Source organism: Monomorium pharaonis, chromosome 2 (assembly GCF_013373865.1).
Source record: "Monomorium pharaonis isolate MP-MQ-018 chromosome 2, ASM1337386v2, whole genome shotgun sequence".
NCBI lineage: Eukaryota > Metazoa > Arthropoda > Insecta > Hymenoptera > Formicidae > Monomorium > Monomorium pharaonis.
In genome coordinates this window covers 21,722,742-21,749,420 of record NC_050468.1, presented here as the reverse complement: position 1 = coordinate 21,749,420, position 26,679 = coordinate 21,722,742, and the positions used below count along the sequence as shown (strand labels likewise).

At 41.0% G+C, this 26,679-nt stretch overlaps 1 protein-coding gene across 2 annotated transcripts in view; it reads right to left on the bottom strand.

Moving 5' to 3' along the window:
* Window positions 1-26,679, bottom strand: part of LOC105834483 (mucin-5AC) — a 188,535-nt gene that overhangs the window by 135,866 nt on the left and 25,990 nt on the right. The gene's annotated exons all lie outside the window — the stretch shown is intronic.

Here is a 26,679-nt window from a genome sequence, read left to right as displayed (position 1 = left end):
AATTAAGTACTCGAGATATAAACCGATATAATCTCTAGATTACATTCCGATTAAGTGTCTAAATCGCCAAGTATAAAGTACGATTTGTATACGTTCGATTAATTTTACGATCTAATTTTACGATTTTCAATTTGCTTTGCTCTATTTACAAATTGAAAAACGTTTCAAATTAAAAAGTCCCTTAACGCTCGTCGGGGGGACAGATGGACGACATGGGCGACATCGACGACGTCTCAGACAATTCACTCGACGCCATCGAATCGTTACGGTTACGGTCGCGGTTCTAATCGCGATCATAAATCATGTCTCTCTGCGCGCCGACAGCCGGGGAGTTCGCGCGATTGCGAAATGACGTGACGCGCGACGACGAAACGCCTGGTGAGAGAACGAGAGTGTTATAATATACCGTGCGGCGCGCTTCGCTCGGAGGCGATGTCAGGGTCACGTACATTTACGCGCGGAGATCCGACTGATCGAGCGACGAAGCCCGGAGACCGCATCGTTGAGGGAACACGTTGAGAATTAATGACGAGTATCGAAAGAGAAATATAGATATCGGACGAATTGGCATATCGTAACCGCGGTAACTTGTCTACCTATGATAACTGCGATAACTTGTTGAATACGCGAACACGTAGCATCCGGTTTTTGCTAATGGATCGAATTAAATAAGCCTAGCTTAATGCCTTTTTCAGATTCAAATATCCTGCCTGGGATATTTGTTTGCAATAACTTCTTTATAAAGATGTTTATAGCAGCGTTATTAAATATTTGACGATCAAATTAATTTAGATATTCTGGTTTCAATTTACGATTGCGTTTTAAATTCCGATAACCACATCGGCACGCAGTTTATATAGAACTGAAATATACATTTAATTGATATGAAAATTTTATTAAGCATGCTTCGACCGAGAGTATTTCCTTTTACCTCTTTATCTTTTCTGTTGTTCTTTTCTGAATTATGCTTTATTCAAAAATTTCCCTCATCAAAATTGAAATAACATACCAAAGTCACATTTTCTTTCACTCTAACTTGTGCCTTTTCGATTATATAACTAAATGTACCTTTTTAAATGTCATTGTGTCATTATTAACAAGTGAATAAGTAAATTTATTGAACGAATAAATTTAATAAACTAAAATTAGCTCAAAATAATACAAAGTGATAACATGACCACTCACGCGTACGCATGTCGAAATTAAAATATCAATATAACTCGGGTTAACATTTTTATACTTTTTTTGTAGGCTACATGCGTGTAATTCCAGTCGACTATGTTTCTACGCGTCTCAATTCTCAGAAATTCGATGACGCGAGAAGAATTTAAACGCGGCTCGTGTAACACACGTTTTATGCAGCACGTAAAGTTAACAAGTCGACCGGTTAACAAGTTAACCGGTCGTCCTTTGCGCAACGAAAAAGGAACTGCTCGAGGAGCACTTGGTCTCACACATTGTACAGCCATCGCGTATAGATCGTTACTTTCTATCTGTCGAATTAATCAGAGCTATTAAGAGGAAATCATTCGGCACATCATTGCACGCAAGAAGCTTAATAATAGCCTACTCAAAATCAAAACAATATATACATTCAATACACATTGACGTTACAGATGATAAATGTGATGACACGTAGCGTCCAGAATTGCATTATTTATTTATTCCATAAATTTTTAAAAACGAAATATTTTTTGCAAGAATTTAAAAAATATTGTCAATAATTATAAGATTTGCGAAATTATATACAAAAAGATGTAATTACAGCTATGTAGAAATAAATAATATGTAAGATTAAAATTATATTTGTAAAGAGTAAAAATAGTAATTTAATTTAATCTTTATTAAAAATAATTATTGGAAAACTGCATTTAAAATCAAATAGCTTCAAGAACAGTCGATTGATATTACTCAAAAAGGAATTTGTGTGTCTGTGTATGTGTGTGTGATACACAATTAAATATAACATTATTAAAATGTAATTACATTTCTCATAGTAACACACAAACATTATATATTATATATTATATTAATTCGTGACCTAAGGTGATGTCTCGATAATTTACAAAACACAAATTATTGCTCGGACAAAGGGCATCATAGATAACGTTTCATAAAGCGAATAGTAGAGTAGTAAACACAAGATTAATTTCAGAAGCGTCTCCGCCCTTGGATTTCCAATCGGCATTCAACGTTAAATCCGGCATCAGATAGAGGGGAGTCATCTCGCGAGCCAATCTATTTTTTTTTTTTTTTTTTCGAGAGCGCTTAATTCGACGCGAATTTCCGGTGGACAAATGCAACCCGATTATAGACGCGACAATCGCTCGTGCAATTGATTCGGATGCGTTCGCCCGCGGACGATCTCGTTTCTCTCTTAACGAGCGTCATTGTCACGCCGACTCTCGTTTGACCTGAATGCAGGAGCCGATTCCCGGTTGTCTGTCAGTGTGTCAAGGTCGTCGGCGCGAAGGATGCACGAGATTGCCATCGGAATCGTTCGTGATTCGCTGACCGATTTTAGTAATCCCTTCTCTGTCCTTAGCGATCACGATCGACGGCGTTTCGTTAAAACTCTCCTCGCGAATATGAATGAAAAAAAAAAAAAAAAAAGAAAAGAATTCACGAGAGAAGTTTGCACAATACAGCGCCGAGTATATTGGGTAAAGGTCTTACGAAAAATATTCGAGATATATATATATACATACGTGTCGAGTTTACAATTCTATTTTCACTCTTTCGACTTTATTTTCAAAACAGTTTTGCCCGATCCCGTCTTTCTGGAGAATTCTTCGTCAGACCCATGTATTTCCGTACACGATAATATTGTACTTTCCGGTACAACAAATGTGTCTTTTTTTTTTTTCGGATCCGCAACGGGCCTCTCCACGCTTAGGAAGCGCCGCTCAAACCGGATTCTCATTAAGATAATGGAACGGAATACGCGATTTAAAATCGTGATCAAGCAAGATCGACGGTACCTTTAATGTTTTAATTGCCGGAGGTGCGCGCAATCGTCGCCGCCGCTGCCGCATCGAGCGATGCCCCCTTCGTCTTGTGCTAATTCATTGTTCCGAGAGTGGCTCCCATACGTTCGCAAGATCGAAGAGCAGATTTCGCTCGTATAACTGCGGGCTCTCTGCACCGTATCGTTACACGGCGATGTGGTAACACTCGAGTAACGCAAACAGCATTTCCTCTTAGCCTCATCTTCTTCGATGAGATATATCTCGGTGCAAGCTCAAGCGTTTCACACGGAAACAGTTTAACATCAATTTTGTATGATAGATCTTAATTCGCCGAAAGATTCATTTAAATAAAATTCATTTGAGAAGCAAGGCTATATAAATATGCAAGCAGTTTCAGTAAAGAGATTCTTTATTTATGCCAAGTAAAATAAGGAAGACAAGTCTATTTTCGCGAATATAAAAAAATTGAGATGTTCTCAATGTGTAAAATTTGTAAATAATCGTGAAGGGAAACTCAATAATATGACATTTGTCACTATTAATCACCAAGTTGAATTTGATATAATACATTGTGACAGTCTATTGAATAATTCTTTGAATCCGTACGCGATTATAATAGACAAGATATATTATTGGAATCGTTATAAACTTTTTCAAATAATAAAAACTTTATGATTCATGTTGGATCAATCGATTAGATAAAGTTGAGAACAAAATATTTGCTCATTAAAAAAGAAAATTTTTAATTATTAAAACCGAATCGTAAATATCCTATTGCGTCCTTCGATCTTGACACAGCTGGCAAATGTGCTGGGAATCCAGCCCTTGCATATTCAGGTTCAGGTTCAGGTTTACCGACATACTTCGGATAAAGAGGTTCGGATTATCGTGGCCTTGAAGCGAGAAAAACGAGTCGAGTGTTCCGAAGCCGTAATTAAGTACGATATGCTTTCGCGCAGCGCTTAGCGTTGTAACTGTTAATAAGAACGTTACCATAAATGGAATTCAGGTATGTGTGTTTGCGTGCATTTGTATCCTCAAATTTCATCATCCGATTACGGTGGGGATAATCGGCAACGATGCATCTGATAGCAGATTCGGTAAACAGCGCGCGTGTTGTTCGCGGTGGAGATATAATCTTTTTTACCGCGGTCACCGGGATATAATTGACCGGCTGAAGGGTAGTCGACTCTCGACAGACGAAAAAGGTCAGGGGTGATCCATATTCCAGCGACCGTGGAGTTCATTAATGATATTAAGCGTGCGAGCGAGCGAGCGACTGCGTTAAAACACGTGCGGGTCTCACCTTCGTCATTTTTATCCTTATCGCTTTACATTATTTCTCCTTCTTCATTCCCATTTTCCTTATCTTGCCGTATCTAACAGCGAGGATTACACCGCTAAATGTAATAATGCTTAAACAATAACAGCCCAATAAATTACTTTTGCTCATTCTCACTGATTAACGTTTTAATTATTATTAGAATTAGTATTTGAAATTAATTACGTTAATGTTTGAGATAATTAGATAAAACTACTTTTTTGATTGTATGAAAATACACGTCGTTTCAATGGCACGACATGAACTTCTCGACGGAGGAATATGTCATGAAAACTCGTGCATTTCGCGGTGTTACACGATTGCCAGCGAAATCCTCAGCTGCTGGACGGTTGCCAGCCAGCCAGCGAGCGCACCAACGACTGAAACCAATCTACTGGATTATAAGTTATTCTCTTTCTACATGCGCCGAGGTCGCGTCACTGCTTATACTCGAAACCGGAAGACAATTCTCACCCACTATAATGTATTAATAAACAGAAGTACTGATTATATGCGCTAAGCGCAACATCAGAAATAGATCTATTAGATCAGTTTTCACTTCATTCCTTCGCTATGCAAATACATTTTATTTAAGGAGGAATCTGATTCAAGCTGATACAAATGAATTTTAACATTTACTATGAACATGGGGTGTGATAACAGCGAGATGCCTTGTATAAAACGATGACAGGTGTCTGAAAGATATGTTGAAGTAAATTAATTCGAAATATACAGAAATTAATCATATTTAGCAGAACAAATTGATTTAACCCTGTTACAAACACAATTTAGGAATTGCACATGTCGCGTATTTGCCTGCGACTTTCTCTTTTCCAGTCAAGGAAAATTAAATGAAAATCAGATGGAAAGTCGAGTAAATTCTATCGCAAAAAGGTTGGAATGTCGATCAAATGTAAATTAAAGTTTTCTTTGGAACGCGGCTATCAGAAATCACAATGTGCAAGATTATAATCAAGAAGAGAGAGATTCACGATTACATGTAAAAAGAAAAACTCGCAGTCGCATTAAAACAACTGAGAACGAAGCTCTTGACGTTTATAGAACTTGAGAAATATCTCGCTGCCAAGATAGCCCATCGAGTCAATCTTTTATCCGCGAGCGCGTTATTCGATAGCTTCAATATCAATATACTTCGGTGTTTACACATGTCCCAACTCGGTATTTCTTTTAAAATTCTTTCAAGTACAAAATAGAATAAGTATTTTTTCTAATATACGATAATTAGCATACCAATAAGCCCCCCAAAAGTTAACTTCTTTTCTTTTACCGAAACAATTTCTTTCTTTCCGAAGCTTCAGGTTAGTTCCTTGCAAACTGAATATCATTCCTTCTCCAGTTTTAAGAATATACATCATTGATAATAATTATAATAACGTCTTCAAAATAGTAATAATACCACCTTGGTCTAAATTGGATAAGAATTTTAATAAAACTATTCTTTGTAATTATCAATTTAATAACTAATACATCATGAATGCATATAAATAAAATAGAATGTAACAAATAAATACTATTATAAGTGATTAAGAATTCTAGATAATTTCGTGCTGCAGTATAATGAAATTTATTAATAGAAAAATTGTAATGATAAATGATTGATACTCTGTAGTTTGCAAGTTTTTAAAATAATATAAAAATAATAAATATCCTGTAATAAGATATATCCGTTTCGCAAATGCGCTATGATTAATAATAGCAATAACTCTCGCAAGCGTAACAGTATTGCTTCAGTTACGGCACGTTGACAGAAACCCGACTTGAATAAATAAAGGGCCAAATTGTCTTCACTGTGGTCCCAGAACGTCGTTTCACAAACCGAGCTTTCGAGATCAAAGCCAATCATGGAAAGCGAAGAAAGGAGGGGCGGAGAGGGAGGGATAATGGGCTGTCAATGGAATGATCGCGTTTCCGTCCGCGTGCTGACTCCTCGATACGCAAACCGGTTTGATGAGGACCGGCTATCGTGAAACGTCGGACGGGTTATAGTCATCGACGTTCCAGGTGGATGTCATGGTGATGGCATAACTCGCCGTGATAGAATCCTCTCCCGTGCCGTTTCCTCGTTTCCTTCCGGTTGCGTAGGACCGGCCCAGCTCAAACGAGAATATCTCGTCTCGGAGAAGTAGTTCAACGGATTTCAGTCCGGCTTTGTCATTACACTTTTTCTCTCGGCGAATCACACATATATTATACTGCAACGCGGAATTATTTCTAGAATCCTTTATAATCGTATTTCTTAATATATTCTATTAATATATTCTATTTTATTTATTCATATGCATATCTATGATGTGTCAGTCGTTAAACTGATTCCGAACTACGGAATTTTTTGATGTTGGGGGGTGCTAAACTTGACACACCCGTTAAACTGTTGAAATTGCAAGAAAAGTCCGCTTGGTCGAGTTAAAAATTTCGTTCAATGGACAAATTAATATTATTATCATTTTGACACTGTTATTATACATTTACCGTGCGCATCCTCAGACACTGCGCTGTTTACTCTTCAAATCCCGAGGAGGGCATTTATACGTGATCAAAACGGAAGATTTACGACTGCTGTTATCGCGATCGACAAGCCAATTCCGAACGAATAAAGTTTGTTTCGACGGTCAATAACGGCATCGCAATCAATTACCGCCTCGCCCCTCCGCGCCGCCGAACGCCGAAGGAACGATTAATCCTATACCGAATACTGAAATACCAGAATTATAGGGTCGTTTCGTTACACGTCCGCGCTCGCGAGCGGAATCGATTGGACATGACCGTTCGGCATAACGATCGTCATTATTAACTGCGTTACACGCGTAACGTCGTACAGCAACGTGATTATATAACGGTCACGATTATTGTCCAATCGGCTCCAAGTCCAGACGATATTGATTCACGTATGGGATAAGGGGAGATCGTTAGATCGTGATCACCTGGTAAATGTTGATTCAACGCGCGTGCTTCCCGTCCCTCTTTCCCGATCGTATCGAGTGAATTTTAATACGCGACGCTTCGCTCGTAATTAAGGGGGCCCGTCTCTTCCAGAGGGATAAACAAAGCCATTAATAGTCAGAGATGTTCCCGTAAAAAAACGCATTAACTTTTATTACGAAGTGTCGAAAAGCGCGCGCACGCACGTACGCACGCACACGACATCCCGTGACTGTATATAAAATTATATCTTCCAAAAAAAAAAACATTAACTGTAATTATGTACCAATAACATTTTTACAATCAACATTTCGTAATAAATTATTTACATTTACGTTCGCATTCTTAAAAACGTCTCGAGAAAATGATCAGTTACTATTTCTTGGTAAAATTAATATTAAAGAACTGTCCCTTCAAATATTAACAATCGTATAATTTCATTAAGAATTCCTTCCTTGATTTTATCCTGTTTCTCTCTTCTCTCTCTCTCTCTCTCTGTATTCTATTCAACATATCCATATTTACATAAATCTGTTCTCTCTGTTAGAAACTCTCCCCTCGGTCACAGATATCACTTCATCGCGTGTTCCGGTCAAACGGGGCGATCTCTCGGGTGCGTGCAGGTAGCATCGCAGAGGGCATCCAAGCAGGTGAGAGAACGCCGAAAGGTTCAAAGGACGAGGTACATCGGACGCGCCGTACATGTGTCGCACACGTGTCGAGACCGAAACGAGGGAAGGGAGCGAGGGGAAAGGGAGTATTGTCGGCACCGAAAGGAAAAGAGAGATATCCCCGCACTTTTTTTCGGCGCACGGTGCGTTTACACGGTGGGTACGCGTATGTATTAATACGTATGCGTGAGTGTGCTTGCGCGCGCGCACGTTGTTGGGTCGTTCACAGGCTAACGCGCAATATGCAGCAGCATGCGCTCACCGCAGAATAGGTCGCCCGCGTGGCGATGCGACCGCACTCCGACGCTATAATTACCTACGCGCGCTGCTCTAACGGGTATCTCTGCTGCGGTTGTATACGGAAACTAAATTATTCGGGCTCCCGGGTAGCGCGACATAAGACCTCCTTCCCGTTTAATAGCGAGCCGAGATGGAATTTTCACTGCCAATCCGCTGCGACCGTCGCCACCCGCGTTAACGCTTTATCTATCGTCTCCTAATGCGCGCACGGATTCCAACCATCGCGACATATCGATTAACGGGAATGGCTACGAGCACCGCGGCTTCTCAGTATTCTCAGTTGCTTAGATTTATCATTTTCATGTCAATTGCTTGGTGCCCCGTGACAATTTTCAATTCAAAGACAAAGAGACACGATGTTGTAGATTAACAGAAGTTGCCTCGAATGCATATAAGAAAATTAACAAAATAATGGAAATAGATTATTTTTGTAATTAATAAGTTCAATTAATCTACCATTTGTCTTTGATGAAAATTTTATCCTTAAAATAGTCAGGCAATATTTGAATAGTTGCCAGTGGTATGTTATACTATTTGTTAGCAAAACATCTTTTGTTATTTTACTTGATTGTGTGTGTAAAAAAAATGTCACACTGTTTTCCAAAATTACCCTTTGTTCTTCAAAATTTCAACATTTTTTTCCGGCCAGCGTAACTGCTCGATTTAAATATCGAGTTACTGTGAGCAGTTCAAGATGTTCAGTGCAAGATGTTTTGCAAAAGAGTGATGTAACATTGCACCGATGATTATTTAAGCAGCGCACGATCTTACTCAAAACAAGGATAAAATCTTAAAAGTATCACACACAGATGATGGGTCAACTTATTATTAAATTGAAATTAATATTATGTTTCTCTGAAGGTTTTCACATTTTGTTTATTCTTTATAAAAAAAGTAATTATTACATACAATTACGAAACACATTTGAGAGGTGGTCTTTAAAACTCAAAAAGATATTAACGTTTCATTAATAACAAGAACGATAATTTCAGTTACTTAACTCGACACAATAATTTTCTAAATATGAAATTACGGGCTTGTCAAGTTCCCTCTGATCACATGTAATAAAAATCAGCTAAACTTTCCATCAAACTTACATTTCTCCGTGACGATGATTGAAAGAACGGTAATAATAAGAACGAGTATCGGTGGCCGTTATCGCCAAGAAACTCTCACGGAAGGTCCCGGCGATTCGCATGGTGAAAACGGAACACGCGATACGTAATTTCTCTCTGCTGGCGTTAGACACGACGCGAAAAACCGTCGCTTCCGTCGAGAATCACAACCGCGCGAGAAACCCCGTGTCTCTGCCCTGCGACAACAGAACGCATGTTGCGACATCGTTGCTACGTCGATGCACAGCGAGCGCACGCCACCACGTAGAAGCCAGCACTACGTGACAGACACGCGGGAGTACGCGTCCCGCGCGTGCACCGGCCGCTCTTCCGGCATGTAATTTTCCCGCACAGGTTAATATTACCGGCGCGGTAATTGTTCGCTACCGTTAGCGGACCCGTCCGCCCCGGGACTCGGCTGACTCGCGTATTATTGACCGACGCGCGAAGATCTCTGTCCCGGATGATTGAACGGCTCTCTTTTGTCTTCCACCCTCCGATTGTTAATCGACGATACACCGTTATTCCGATTGACAATTGCGACATTTGCTCACAATTAATCGGTGAAATCAGCGCGCCGGTGTTACCAAGGATAAGCGAGACGACGCGGTCTGTTTGCAACGGCCCGAAGCTGATGGCTCGTTGCCATTGAATCGTCATTGCAACGCCAGCGGAATTAAGTTGATAAAAATATTTAATTATAGAAAGGAATAAAAACTTACGAGTCACGAAAGTCACCTAATTATCACGAGAAATTCGCAAGCCAATCACGTTTACTGTCTTCCGTCAAAAGTTCTATGCGCGGAATATTGCAAACTCGTTGAACTTAACTTGAAAACGAACGAGAGATGCAATTTTACTTTTCGACAAAATTTCACAAATTTCATTTTCGGCGGCCTTTCGTAACGCGAGGATCGTCCGGAATAAGGCACGTCGGCCGGCAAGGCAGGAACGAGTCTTTGCGCGCGGTGGCGCAAAGTGCCGAGGAGAAAGCGACCTACTTGCGGGTCGAGTAATTATAAGCCTTGAACCGGAGTAAACGAGTCGTCGAGCGAGCGAGCGAGCGAGCGGCCGCCGCGCCGCAGCTCAGCCTGAAAGCCGGCTGAGACTAGAAATGGAAAATCGAACCAAAATCAAACTCTGGAATTCAGGAAATACTTTTGGGAGGACTGTAAAGAAATAATCCCGTTACTTTGAAAAACGTATTCGACAAATATATCTGATTATTTCGAGAGTAATTATATGTAAAAATCATGAATGTAAATTTTAAATGGGTTGCGTAACAAACAATTTAGAATATACTCTATCATATCTCTGGCAAAAAGCTCCCGACGGGGGCTGAAACACGTGTCCGGATTATATCTTGTGTAGCATATAATTAAATCTTAATGTACTGTACATTTCTCAAAAAGCACGTAATTATTTTTGTCAAACATTTAACGTAATAATAACGTTACGTTATAATAAAATGTATCACGCGGAGATCCGAGCGGACGTAATTCGCCTAAATAAATTATTGCTTTGTTTTTCTGAATTTAATGCAGCCGCGCAAATGCACGTCTCGCGTGCGTATAGTGTCATAGAATTATTTAGCTAATTGAAAAACGTACCGCCCGCGCGCGCGTACATATACTTTAGTTTAATTAAATATTAAACTTGTAAAAATTTAATTCAAAAATGTTAACGGTAGAAAAACGGAGAAATACTACCGTACGGCATACGTCACCGAGATTACGATTAAAATAGAAACACACGGGACTCCGGATGAGTCGCAGCAAGTGTGCGGATTGTACCGGGTGTCGTCAATTCTCCGAGATACACGCCTCGCTCTCTGTCGCTCTCCCTCCCCCATATCTCTCTCTCTCTCTCGTCGGGCCAGCTCAAACGCGCAAAGTTCAACGGTCGTACGTGAGTGTTTCTGACCCCAGCGAGGATATACCGGCACACGGCGCGGCGTGGCGCAGAGGGCGACGGGCGTCACGACGCACACGATGGTGGTAATGCGGTGGTCCCCGGGAAGGGCGCAGCGCGTGTACGTCGGGATTCCGTGCGAGTGTACCGGAAGTGGAGTGCGCTTTGCGCACCCATGCTTTGCGCCGCGTGGGCGCTTTCCCGCTCTCTCCGGCCGGCCGCGGCGTCGCGACGCTCCGCGTCGGGATCGTCGGGCGTCGTGGCCGCTGCCGCCGCTGCATTGATCGGGAGGCCTCATCCGCCGCCGCCGCCGCCTGCCTCCTCCCGCCCGCTCGCCCCCTCCCCCCCCCCACCCCATTCCCGTTCCCGTTCCCGTTCTCGTTCCCGACGCTCCCTCACCGACGAATCATAGTCGATGGAAACACGGGGATGGCGGTGGTGGTGGCGGCGGCGGCGGCGTACGAATTTTGGTTGATGCAACTGCAACTCGATGTTTCGCGATCGTGCTGAATGACGAGTCAATAGGACAGCCGCGAGCGAATTGAAATCCGATAACATGAGATTCATCGCTCGTGGCGAATTGCACTTTTTTCCCTCCCCCCTCAACAATCCGGTAGTTTATTGACTTTCCGGTCATCTCAACTTCCTTTAAATATTTCTTCGGAAGAATCATCAGGCGTACCGTCGTCCCGTAAGAAGAATGATTGAGCTGATTGTTATGAAAATAAACTAATTAGCTGTGACCTAACGCTTCACAGAATATACAATTGTTTTCATAATTAATAATATTATCGATAATACGCGGAAATCAATAATTTCATCTCGGAAATATCTGTATCTTTGTGTTAACGCGCATTAAAATTATTTATTAACAAATAAATAAATATCAATATAATCGCACAAATTATTAAACGAGTTAATTATTCCTATTGATATTTTAAAGAGCGTTTCTACACGGGGCAGGTATGGGCAAATAATTCTTGCGATATTTCTTGCTGTCATTCGTGCGCGACGCATAAATTAAATATACCGTTAAACGAGAGCTTTCTAGCATGATTTGTTAACAAATCAATAGAACGGTTTCGACGGAGATCGATGAGTAGCTGAAGCGATGCAAATACACGAGCACGAGGTATTCAAACACGGAGCCATTACCTTAAAATTTTATTGATAAATCAGTACAGCTAATCCATACCGAAGCTGAATCCACGGCGCTAGTCTAAAAAGCTGGAAAAGAATAAAGTACATGAACGGCAAAGAGCCCTTCGCTGCGATAATTTCCGTTTTCACGAATAACGTACGTGACCTTTCCGTAACTACCGCTGCCTCTGTGTGATTTATGCAGAAATAAATTTACTTGCCAATTAGACAAGGAATATCTCGATCATAATCTGGCCAGGGAATATTGAGAGAAATTATATATGCGAGAAACTCACAGTGGGAGAAGGGCGAAGCCGCGGAAGTGATTCGAGATTAGTGGAAATGTCAAAGTTTAAGAGGCGCGTTTCTCGGAAAACTGGACGGCGATGTCGCGGCGAGGTTTCCCAGGTGGTCGCGCGACTTCAATACAGCTACAGCTGCCGCCACCTCCGCCGCCCCCGACCTCCGGCACGTGGACCCATTAACCTTTCGATGAAGCTTTGATGTGTACCGAATCAATTTACCGGCTTACTCGTTAAAGTTCACCAATACTCGCCGTCAAGGTGTATCGACGTAAATTGCTTCGTTCTCTCGTTCGCAAACTTACGAGGCAACAATGGCGGATTTTATGAAGGGTGAGCGGAAAAAGATATCTCGAAATTAGACGGCGTGTTGGAAAAAAGGTAGAAACTGCACTCCCATCACGCTTTTAATCCCCGTAAACCTCAAAATCGGTAAAACTGATTTGCAGATGCACCGAGTCGTGAAAGTAGTAAACAATAAAGCGGTTTCGGGGGGGCTGTTCGAAAAGGGGAAAGAGGGAAAAAAATTTCCACGGCGAGAGTTAGGCAAATTCATTCGTGCCGAGAAAGGGCGACGAACGTTTCGCAGCGCGGGGTCAAAGTTTTTCCGCTCACCGGCTACCTAATACCGTCCGCTTCTCCATCTGCTTTACGAGGAATTTCACGAAGGCGAAGGCGACATGAAAACTCGAGCGGAACAAGGAATCGGTGTGTTTCGGGATCCTCCCGGGGAAAGAGGAAAGCGGAGAGGGCAATCCAGGAAAGGAGGAGGAAGATGATAAAAAGGAAGCGATGAGACGGGATGGGAAGAAAAGGAATGTTCGTCTCTCGTCGTAAAGGAACGATTTCCTCGTCATCTCGTCGAAATCTCTCCGTTAAAGACAGATAGAGAAATAGCTCATCTCGATCCGACTTGAGAAAACGAATAATCAGAGACGCGATTCTTTTTATTTTGATCCGAAAGATGAATACGCTATTATGTCTGGCTGCAAAATATTTCTCCCGAGTTTATCGTCACTCCATCCAGCGGGATTTTCTTATCGGGAAAAAGTTCCGCCGCTTCTCCGCGATCTTCTCTGTCGGTGTCACTTCGCGAATTTAAAAATTTGGATTTATCCATCGAACGTTATTTTTCCGTAATTAAGAGTTAATGAGCCCTGACGGGTTTTACGATTTTTACTTGTCATATACGTATAAATAAACTCCGTAAAATATTTACGGTGTTACCTTTGTTTTTGCGGAACATATATCTATTAAGAACAGTGAAAATCGCAATTCACGCCGAATATAGCGCAACAAAAAATAGAATCACGCGGGATTACCTGAATACACGTCAACGCTCCATTCGTCGGGCTGGTTAAAACGAATAAAAATGCACGAAGCGTGTCCATGAATATCAACGAAATGCCTCGCCCGCTAAACGTTTACAACGACTGCTACAAGTAAACGATCTATGACGCGATCAATGCTCTTCTCTCGTTTTTTTTTTTTTTTTTTATCAACTCATCGAAACTGTGAACAATTTGTAAAACAGTTATTATTATTATTATTATTATTATTATTATTTATCTGTATTGAATACTTGAATGTATTATTTGCGAAATGGTTAACCCGCAGTTTAATAAATGTTACGCAAAATAACAAAAGATCACGTAGATATTAACTAAGTTAATTAAAGTAATAAAAAATGTACAGAAGGTACATTTCAAAATAAATAACAATAAAATCTCTTTCCGGTCATATTTTACAGAGAAACTTTCAGGAAAATCTGAGAATTATTCGCAAATTCAGAAATACGAAAATTCCAAGAGACAACCTGGTTGTTTCTCTCATATTCAATAATTTCACTTCTTTCGCCTTCTTCGAGCAAACTACAATTCTTATCATAACTCGTTTATGAACTCGACCGCAAAAAAACGCTTCATGCAATCGTTTTATCTCCTTTACAGTATATAAATCCATCAGCCGTGAAAGAGTTAACATCGCAAAACGATTCGCGATGAATGGTACGAGAGAAAAGATCACGTAGAATTACTCGAGTGCACGCTACAACTGCGCAGCTTAAAATACGCAAAAACGTGCGAAACGTGTAGCGGAATATCAACGGGATTCACTGACGGACTCGCCGCGCGCTTATTCCCCAGGCTGTCGCGAATAAACGATCATTCCCCGTTCGATCGCACGCTCTCTCTCTCTCTCTCTCTCTCTTGTTCGTCCCCAACATCGAAAATCGCATGCCGCAGGACGAGGTGTCGTGCAATCATATATTTTACAGTGAGAATCTCCAGCAAGTAAAAGGACGTACGCATACATGGACGTACAAGCGGCTCCTCGCGCGCGTATTCTCATGCAAATCCCGCTTTGTACAACGACCTAGAAAGCTGTTAAGTGGCATGGCAGCGGTGGCTCCCAAGACGCCGTTACGATTCCATCCGCTTTAAGAAAACCAAGTCGGTTGAATCAGGTTCGGTAAACCGTAGACGATGACGACGACCCCGACGAACTCGGGAATTATAAGCCGCGGAAGCAACGTTGCGCGAGACTTGCCGAGGGAAAACGCAGAAACTATACGCGCATCCGATCCCACAATTACAGATTTCTGTCGCGTACAATCGCGTCTGTGCAACTTAACCCTCGCGACGTTCAGCTGGCTTGAAAAGGACGTGAACTCTGCAGGAATATCCGCGATTTCTTTCGGGTACGATAAGAATGAAAGCTTCCGTGATATAAAGACCGATTTGTACGCGCGGCATAATCATCGTCAGAATCGGCATCGAGCCTTTTAAACAATGTAGATTTAAATATTCATATTTGTAACCGACAGATAGTCAGTTCGATTCCCAAGCATAATGGCTTTATCTTAGGATGCGATCGCGCTCAACTATTAACGCGATTCCGAGTGAGGACTAAGTGGAATTCGCGCGTGTTCCGGAAGACCAGAGAGTTAACCCCCGAAGGACAGCAAGATCCGGGAAATCGACTCAACTCGATAATCAGGATCTTGACCTGAAATCGTAATCCGGGAATAGTCGCTCACACCGGGTTGGAACGAGCTCTCAATTTGCATGTATCGATCCGCCTGCGCCAGAGACGAGACGATCCGACGAGTGTGAAACTTTGACAAGCTGTGCTCGGAAGAGCGAAGAGTCGATTGATGTCGTGGAACTTTGCTAAAGATTTCGCCTCGAAACGTAAGAGACGTCTATCCTCTGATAGCGATAAATAATCAAAATATTTAATAATTTTTCTCTTTCGGCGTATTTCATAACCGTCATACAATACAAACAGTTTGGTGAAGCACTAACGTTCACAAATATTCGATGTACAAAGCTAGAAATAAAAAAAAAACTCTGTTTTCTATCGCAATACATTCTATGAAATAAAATATGAGTAGTTCAAACATATCCAACAATTAAGCAAACAAAAATCTGAATTTATATATGTTAAAGTTCTACAGAATTACTGTATTTGTTTTGATTAACCTTTCGCTTGCATTTTCTTCATTTAAAAACTATATAACGGATAATAATCGATATCAATTACCATGTATTAGTCATTCCTAACTGAGGCGCAATTTCGTAATATCGCTTTTTCATTATTCCTTATTCCAACGAAATTAATTTCATATATTTTAACACCTGAAATCAATAATATTATTAAACTCTGCCTATCCCTTATACAAAGCCTACTAACGAATCTTTGCTTTTACATTCGTTAACATAAATCTCAAAAAAATTTTTCTGAGTTTATATTGTGTCATTACTAAATAACTAAATATTTCTTTTTCAATATTAATTCTTAATCATTCTGAACACACACACAGACACACACACACACACACACAAAACCCACAGAAAGACAAAAGGTGCGGCAGTCAGCTTGAATAATCGCACCATATTAACGTTACTTGCAACACAACGAGCTCCATGTTTATAAGCGAGAAAATGAAATCATAATTAAGGCCTGGGATCTATACTTTGTCAGCATGTAGCGCCATCAAGTACAACGACGACGAGAAATGGATTGCCTCAATTTGTCCGATTGAAACTATCCCGGCACTATGCTCGGAATTCCTATTAATCCGACGACCCTCTTTCTCTTTCTCTCTCTCTCTTCTCCTTCCCCGCCTCTCTTTCCACCCCTTCGTCGTGTATCCTTTACCACGGTCTTTCTTCTTCACGTTTATATCCCACCTCTTCGCCAACCGGGAACCAGTTCGAGCGAGTCCAGTACAACGATATTTCATTCGGGATGCGCGGGAGGTGCGAGAGGCGGCGGGCGGCCTTTTTCTCGACTTTCTTGCGCGCGGCCGCTAGTCACGCCGTGTCTACGCGTGTTAATTTTAATAGCCTATCTAACGATCCGCGCGGATCTGATCTCACGGATACACGAAGGCCGCCGTTGATGCGATATAAGACCGCGATAAGGTTTTCTGCAATAATTCGTGTACATTGTTCAATAAGAATAGCAGGAAAGTTTATACGAGCAATGTACTTTATGTACCTAATGACCCTGTTACGTAAATATAACATTTGATACATCGAAATACTAAAGCTGAGAAAGAAGAAAGTCTAACAAAACTTGTAGGGATTAGGGGATAATACAGTTAGAAGAGTATAAATTACACTAATGTCATCTCATGTAAAAATGGTTTACACGTTAAACGTTTATCCAAATTCTACGATGTTAAAATTGTCTTTGGCTCTCTGACGTTGGCTTTTACGTTTGCTTTTAACACGCAGTTAACACGTCTCTTTGGGCATCAGTACGACACTCATTATCACATAGCAACGACGCCGGTCGTGAACTGCGTAGAACAATTTAACGAGAATCTGAAAGAGCACCCGCGGCATCCCGCCGCTTGTCTTCCCGATGAACCTGTTGCTCCTGGCAATTAAAAACGAAACGCAACGTAAAAAAAAAAAGAAAAACCGCCGTACGCATTCAGGTAACCGCGATTTGTGAGGTTTCTATTCGTGTGAGGTTTCTATGGTCAAACGCCTCGTGAAGCAAAGATAATGAAAAATCTTTACAAATCAGCTTAGTACAGCAATAAATACTTAGTGGTTAAACGACTATTAAATAAATTAAAATAAATTAACTTTTAACGAGGTATCGAACTGAAAACTGTTATCAATTTGTTTTTCATTTTTTTATTATTAACAAATATCATATCAAGTGCTTATCTAGCATCAAGATAAAATATCGCCTTTTTACCGACGCTTATGAACAAATTCTCACATTCTTTAATTAAAAAATACACTAAATTAAGAGGAAAAAATATCAATTATAGATCAAAGTTTTATCTTGAGATAAATTAATTTGAATAAATTAAAGTAATTATTTATGAATCGGTAATTGTTTGCTAAAACTGTTTCGCCGACTTTAACATTTTATTTTTTATTGTTACATATATAATATGTTAAATGAGTAATAACAGTACTGGATTTTAATTGGCACATTGCATTTATACATGTACCTCATTAAATAAATAATAATCTCTCCATCGCGAAGAAAAAATAGAAAAAACATTTTCTTCCGTATGTGAACGATATCAACTAGATATTTTCAGCGGCGCAAATACAAGCGGATGATTGTTGTGCTTCGCACAAAGTGCTTCAAAGTGGTCGTTCAAAGCGAAAGGAGAAGCTTTTCAGCTGTATTGTTCAGTGTCCCAAATCACGCAACGACTGAGAGACGATTGTTTTCTTAACCGTCTCGAGGGATTATCCTTTTCGATTATATAATACATTGAATTTAAAGTACAAACCTCTAAATCATTCCAAAAATCGTTCACATTCAGTATAAAATATTTTTGTAATCCATCTCAAACTGCAGTCTCTCTTTGACTCTAATTAATAAATTAATCGCAAAATTTTATTACTCGGAATAAAATATTTTTATAATTAAATTTTTCAAAAAAAAAATCAGCTCTTTGACGAACTCCAAATCAATTACGATATTTTAATGCTCAATATGTAAAATATTTCCATAATCAAATCTGAAAATCCTGAAGTGATTCGCTTCAATTTCAATGAACGATATAACTCGCGTGTCACTCAATGACTTGTAAACAATATGTAGATCAATTCTTTTAAACGTGAGTTTTCCATTCTTTTCCACATCTCTCTTCTACGACTTTTTTGAGAAACAGATCAATTACAAAACAAAGGAAATTAAAGGACCCCTCATTTATTGTAGTATTTATCCTCGTTCCTTTCGATCCGACTCCCCACGACGCACGTGAGCGTCGCCGCTTTCTCTCTTTATGTGCGCGTGTGTATTCGTGTTGTGCCGTTGTGTGGCACATCCAGCTACACGTTGCCGGGTATTATCGATCCCCTGGTATATCGCGGACATGCCTCGCCAGACACTATCGCACGCTCTCGCCCCGTTGCGATCGCTCACCCCTTCCTCGTGATAACGCGCGCGCGCGTATCAGCGTTGCATTTGTGTTTTTGGTGACAGAACCGATTTAATGGCACTATGCGCAAATACGACTCGTCCGTTATTCGCGTCAGATTGATTACAAGACAAAGCATATTTCTTGTTTACATTGCAAATCGAGATTTTAGAGAATAATATAGAAAAAGTCCCATGTGTGCGAATAAATAAGATATATGGCATTTAAAAGTGAGGAATAACGATTTGAAAGAGAGGAAAAAAGTGTCATAACCAAAAAATATACTTTTTTTTACAAATTCTCTATGTTAAAAAATTTTATTTTATCGTACAAAAATAAAGTTAATTTTCCTTTAGCCTTAGAGAAATTTAGCATTCGTGAAGTAAAATAAACTTGGTAAAACGATGGAACGTTAACGTTCCAAGTCTAAAAAGTATATAAATTTAATATCGCGAGGAAAGGTCGGGGAAAATATGATGGTCTGGCTAGAGACATGTGTATAGTCCAATACGATGGATATATACCTGTCGGAATATCCTTGTATCTCTAAAAGCAGATACGAACTCTGTAAATGCAGCTGACGCCGGCGAGGAATTTCCAACGAGAGAGGATGAGAGTGGATCGCGATTAATCGCAGCGGCGCAGAGACACGCGCAAGTATTTTATCGAGGAAATCGCATTATATGCGGAGAGAAAACCACTCGCGGGAGACTATACGTACGTAGCGGCCGCTAATTGCCAACATCTCCGTCGTTAAATAATAAAATCCCATTGTTAACGACGAAATGACGCGTGTCCTTGTACATCATCGAGCGCGCGCGGCATGTCGTAAAAGCGCGTTATCGCGCCTTCTCTCAGCCATTATTATGATCCAATCCGTTGTGACGGCATATCATATATTCGAGTTAGGCGAGCGTAAAATACGGTATTGGCGTGTACAACTTGACAAGGATATTTAGTCGTGTGTGGCACAGTCAATCGGAGTAATTGAACATGCGGCGTATGATGCTGCGATATATTTTCCAATAATAAAATTAATAAACCATACGCGAGAGCGAACGTATCATGGACCAACGATAATTAGTTGTATCGCCAGAATGCGCACGTTACACCCATGTTCGTTTTTTAAATTACCTTCCATTGACTTTACATTCTGTAACGGTGACAATCGAGTGGTATCTGTCTCGAGTAAAAGGGATAAGCAAATAAAAATTAATCGCAGCTGACATCCGACTGTGTGTCAAGTTGTTCAAATTCTTATCTGCCGTCGGGAATTGGCATCCCTTTTTACAAAAAAAATTCAAACATGTCGGATGTATCCAGCCAGTAATTACCAAGAAAATTCCACGAATAAATTGTTCTAAGACGTAAATATAACTTTCGCACATTAAATACTTTACGCAGTGATGTATTTTAAAAAAAATGTGTACGTACATCCATATATCATCATGGGAGGGAATATCGTCATAAAATATCAGAAGCTACTAAAGTACAGCGGGATTGCAAAACCCTTGAATGCGAATTAGAAGCTTAAGTAAACGGACGTCGCGGGCGTATGCGCTCACAAGCGCAACATTATCACCGTATCGCAAACAAGCAGGAGAAGAGCGTGCGCGAGCGATCGTAAAACTAAAAACTGGTGTTCCACACCCGCGGGAAAGGTTGCCGCCAACGTACGTAACGCGCGCGAGCTTTACGACCACGCTTTTTCTTCCCACGAAGCATCTCGTAAGAGCAACGGATAAAAGCCGAGGGCGAGCGGTAGAAGCGGAGCGATTCAGCCTCGAATTTCTGTCGAATCGCCTACCGGTGGTATCTCTTTGAAAAAGTACGTCAGAGAGAGCGATGCACTTCCCCCCCCCCCCCCTCGGCGAACGCTAAAACCGTTTTCTCGTCAAACATACAAAAATCTCGAGCACCCTCCATTAATCAATTAACTGCCGTTCCTCATTAATCAATTAACATGAAATATTGTAAGGGTAAACGGAACTCTTACGAAAAATACTCTTTTCCATCACGTTCGTTCGTTAATCGATACTACGTTAATCAATAGATACAATAAGTCGTATTTTTTTTCACCCGTGTATCTGCATATAATTGGACCTCCGTTTATATTTCCTGTGAGTTTTCAATTCAACTATTCATTCTGCTATCTTATATATTTTTATTTAATCATTAAATTTATATTTAAATTTGAAAAGACAGGCAACGCGAACGTTGAGATGTTCGTGAGGAAATATGTGAGTCGCCGTAATTAACAGATCAGACGGAAGTCAATTAACAGATCAACATTGCCGAACAAAACTTTTCCAAAGCGACGTCTGCACTTAATGTTAATCGAGGGCCAAAGTTTCGCCGTTCGTTTATTACCGTACAGCAGCGCAAACTTCAAGTCCTTATATTACCCAATCGATAATCGGCGAGAGAGAGAGAGAGAGAGAGAGAGAGAGAGAGAGAGAGAGAGAGAGAGAGAGAGAGAGAGAGAGAGAGAGAGAGAGAGAGAGAGAGAGAGACGCGAACCTCCCTCCCCGCGCGAGATTCCAAAAAAGTGTAGAAGACGAAGCTCACGCGTAAACGCTCTTGTCGAGAGCGCCGGGCGCGCGATACGATGCGATACGATGCGATGCGATGCGATGCGATGCGATGCGAGGCGCTTTATTGATTCATCCCGCTCCGTGCCCGTCTGTTGCCGCGATGTCGGTTTATCCCCATCGTCGACGTATTTGCGGCGTAGCTCGTGATTTGCGTTTTACGGCTTAATCGGCATCTGCACGGCTCAACCGAGCCTCTGTCTCTATGTATCCTCTCGCTTATTCGGTCGCTCGAGCGTACCAGCTTCGGGATTTCGGGCACTTTTACGTGTAAAACCGAGCGAAATCGATTATCGATAAAAATCGATGATGATGTTGCGTTGTTACTGCTCGGTAGCACCGGTAGCCGCTCGACGCGACGTTACGCGTTACAATTCGCGAAGCTACACCTTCGTAAATTATCCCTCCGACCAACAAGCGTTTACTCTCTCGCGATCTGTATACGTAACAACGTAACGGCGAGTGGGCTACGCCCTTGGTGCCGAGTCCTTCGCCAAGCGCGCCGGGAGTAACGCACGGCTCGGTAACGTATTTATAGGGAGAAATCACCGATAATTGAAAAACAGTGCGCGAGGCGCGCGATCGCAAATTGCTTTCATCTTTTATAGGAACGCGGGCGAATGGCGTGTGCCGCGCGCGTTTCCGCATTTCGATCCGTCGTCGCGTCGGCGCGATCTCCCGCCCGCCGCGAAATGGAAACCCTATTTTTTTACGCGCGCCTCCGATGACACGCCTGTTTCACGGGCGCGATAGTGAATTTTGCCACGCAAGTTCCATGATACCTTCGTACGATTCGCGGGTCTAGAGGCGGGAATGAAAATCTCGACGCTGAACTCTGCTGTCCTTTGGAAATTTTCCGTAACGAGATACGATATAGTATTCAATAAAATTATTGTCTTTTTTTTTTTTTTACGGAATATTTAGACAGGAGCGCGTACAGCGAAAATATATTTAAATTGAAATTATAAAAATTGTCGCTTAATTCTCTTTATATGAGAGCTGTCCGGCTTTTCATTAAAATGAATTGTATCTCGCTGCATTCCATTTTTTGTAATTTATGCCATTTCCTTAAACATAATATTTGTCGTTCTATCTCCGCATGCGTATTTTTATTCGAATATATGTTCGTGACAGTTCTATGGGCTTTGTGTATGAAAAACCGAATAAAAAAAAAAAACGTAATAAATAAATTTCACTGTACGCAATGCGTTATTAATGATTAAAGAAAGAAAAAAAAAATTGTCGTAAATTTCACAATTCAGATTATTCCATTGCAAAAACGTATTTCGTGAAATACAGATATGGCACGTTTTTGATATTTATTTCTGCTTTGCAATCATTCGCAATTTATATTTATATCGAGTTCTTGGCGAAATAAATGCTTTTAAGTGTTGAATTTAATTACTTTCCTCGACTTCCAGCTCAGTGGCTTTAAATCATTTAATAAACTACATTTTGATTTAATTTATTAAATCTTCGCGCTCAATAATAACGAAAGAATTTACAAGTTAATAATTTGAATTATCACAATTTACGTTGTTTCGCGTAAATACCAATTTCCTAAATGTCAAATCTTCGATAACGAACGCAAATACCTTCCTGCCTCCGGCTATTATGAGATTCAAATACACCCCGTTATAAAACGAAACGGGATGAGCCGGATGAAATTGGCGCGTTCTTTTCATGCGCACGTTGCGAACAAAAATATTTCACTGCCGTATAAATATTTGCACGAGATATACGTAAACGAGATACACCGCGATGAAATCGCACGAATCGTACTAAAAGGCTACCGCTAACAGCGTGCTAAAGGGAGAAAGAAAAGTGCAAAAAGGAACGAAAGAGGGTCGAGATTCAGGTTCAAATCCAAAGGAGAGAGAGAGAGAGAGAGAGTTGCTCGGTCTTTCTCCACTTTGATTCCACTTAAAGAGGATCCACGCCATATCGGCGCAATCGCCCGACAAAAGAGCGATTTCCCCCGGTGAGGGGGAGGAGAAGGGAGAAAAATCCGCAATCGATCGATGCGCCCGTCGCGGTATAACTCGCGCGCGAACGAGTTTCGCTCGAGAAAGGAATTGTGCGGGTCGCATAAGATCATACGGCGGTTCCGTGCATTGGGGTCACGACATAAGCGTACACGTGTGCGCGCTCGCCGCACGCCGCCCGGTACCGTAAACGAAATGTCCGTTATCTCGCTGGAATTTTGGTGGAGCACGGCGGCACGCCGAAGTTTCAGCGATCGGCAATGAATCGATCCTGCAAGTTCCACCGGACTTTGGCCGCGCGTCGTCAAAACTGCGCAAAAGCTCGCGCCAAAAAGTAGAAGAGAATCGCTCGAAAATCGCTCAAGTCATTTCGTTCGCCGGCTTTCCGCGCCGTAATTTAATTTCTCTTTTTAATTTGGTTTTCATCCCGGGCATCCCAACTGTCTGTCCCTTTCGAGATATTGAAAATCGTGTTAAGGAGATCCTTCTTCCTACATATAACTCTCCTCCGTATTAATATCGCGACCTATCGACGTAAATTGACGCAAATTCGATAGATCGCGGCGAGGGAAACCAAGCGTTCCTCCGCGGCAAATATGGCACAGGCCAACCTACGTCACCGCGTACGCTTTGCAGATCGATTGCACTACAACTCTCGACCTATACTGCAGCATGTGCTTCATACGTTAGAACTTACGTGGTACTGTGCTATAATAACAAATATATCTATATACACGAAAATCGTATCTCGCAATAAGAAACTAAAACCGAAGGTAGTGACGACGCTGTCGCCGCGTATATAACGACATTATGTAATATAAAAAAAAATTTGTAAAAAAAGAAAAGTAAAGAAAAGGCAGACGAGGCACTGCAAAATATATATCTCCGCAAACTTTTTTTTAGGATTATCCCGTTACTTTACGCGATCTCGGTCCTCGCGCGAAATTGGCGTTCGAAAAAATTAGACGCCATTAGAAACGCCCGTACCGACGAATAAACAGCCAACGCGCGATAATCGACATAGACGATGGTAATGGGAGCGCGATTTTTATCGGACGTTCAACGGAGAGAAGCGCTTTTTATCGGCGTTAGAAACGAGAGCGAGAAAGACTGGCAAGTGTCCAAGGACCGCGCGCGCGAACGAAGGCACTTTAATTTGTTAATGCACGTCTTCATTGGGTATTTCCTGGTCCGGAGAATTCCGTGATTCAATTTAATTAGGGTACCGTGAAGAGAAGGATCGTTATCTCGTCGACCGCCTCGTCAGGCGCCACGACAACGTCGAGGTCTGTCTTTGTCTCTGTGTTTCTCTCTTTCTCTCTTCGTGCGCTTCCGACGTTTACTTTCCCTCAGACGAATGTTCGTCGATAATTCTTCGCGTTAACGACTTCCAACAATAACCCGCGAAGTGATCGGCACGAAATTTCGGAATACACAGAATATAATGAAAATGTGTGAAGAGCTCCGTAAGTACGTTGAGTATTTATTAGAAATGGAAAGAAAGCTTCGTTTTCATTTCATGTACAGTATAAAATTGTAGAGTAGTGACTCTCTTTCATGATTTTTCATTCTGATAGATTACTTCCTCTTGCGTATAGTAAAGGATCTGATCGTTAATCTTTTAGTTGCGAGCAAAGTAATACGTATACGTGTACCCTGCAAAAATTGGAACGTTTACAGTAAAGGAGAATAAAATTTTAAGTGAATAATCGATTAAGGCTTCTCGTTCCTAATTTGACAGCATTACTTCAGGCTGATTTTAAAAGTAATAAATTTGACATGTCGGTGTAATTACGTGCGTACTTTTCGTTTTGCTAAATCAGAATAGTTTTTCGCATAACGTAGTTAAAAGTTTCGACATTTCGACATAGCAAAATTACTTCGAATACATGTTATTAAAATTTTATCGAATGCAGCCTCGATTCGCGGATATAGCATGAAACCAATTATCCGAGCAGCAAATTAAAGGTCAGTAATATGCTTGGTATCGATTAGGTGTAACGAAAAACTTTCGAATAAAGAAGAACATAAATAGGATGTTAAAGAAAATAACAGAAAACAATAGATACAACGAAATAGTACAGATTTAAAGCGAATTGAAACATTTCTGTTTGCATTTCGAATATCAATCGTCCGAGGGGAATAATAATTCGGATAATTAGCATTTCAGTACTTTCCAACGTCTATGGATAGAAAATGTTAATGATCTTATTACATAAGCAAATCCGTGTGAATGAAACGAATGGAAATGAAATCGAGCTGTCCGGAATCAACGCCGCGCATCCCGTACGCAACGATCGATTATTGCCGCTGTGAAAGCAATTACTCCAATCGACGTGTTGACCGACGATTACCATCAACAAATGGATTTCTTGCCGCCGCGAAACGTAAAAAAAATCGGCCGGCCTATTATCTTGCGATAAATAATTGACCACGTAATTGCCGGCCGACAAGTGCGTGTCGCGAATGGTGGGCTGTTATCCGTTTTATCGCGGCATAAATTATGCGCTAAACGATGTACAGCCGATAATTGGGTTAAAGCGCAAATAAATTAAGAGGTTCGATTAGGCGGGAGGAAAAGGGAGAATCGAGAGGAGCTTCGCGTGGAGGATCGTGACCGCGTTTAAAGTATCGATTCACTTGCGAACGAGTTAACGGCTTCTTCCTCGACGAGTCGCCGCTTATTTTTAATCATACCACACCGCAGATTGCCTCAGAAACTTGATTCGGTTCTTGGCAAAAGTGGATTTACCAACGTCTACGCGATTTTCGCTTCTTTGCGCTTTTGCGAAAATACAAAAGTACTCTTTTTAATAATAAACATAAAGACACAAATATAATATAATAATGTAAAATAAGAGATTATTATGCACGTACCAAACGAGTTTCAAATTCAGAAACGTTGGGGTGCAAATATTCTCTTTTTATTCTCTTTTTACCGAGAGGCAAAAATTGCCAGATAAAATTCGTGGTTACTTCGTGCTAATCTCGATGTGCATTTTGACGTTTACCAATTGGTTTTTCATCGAAG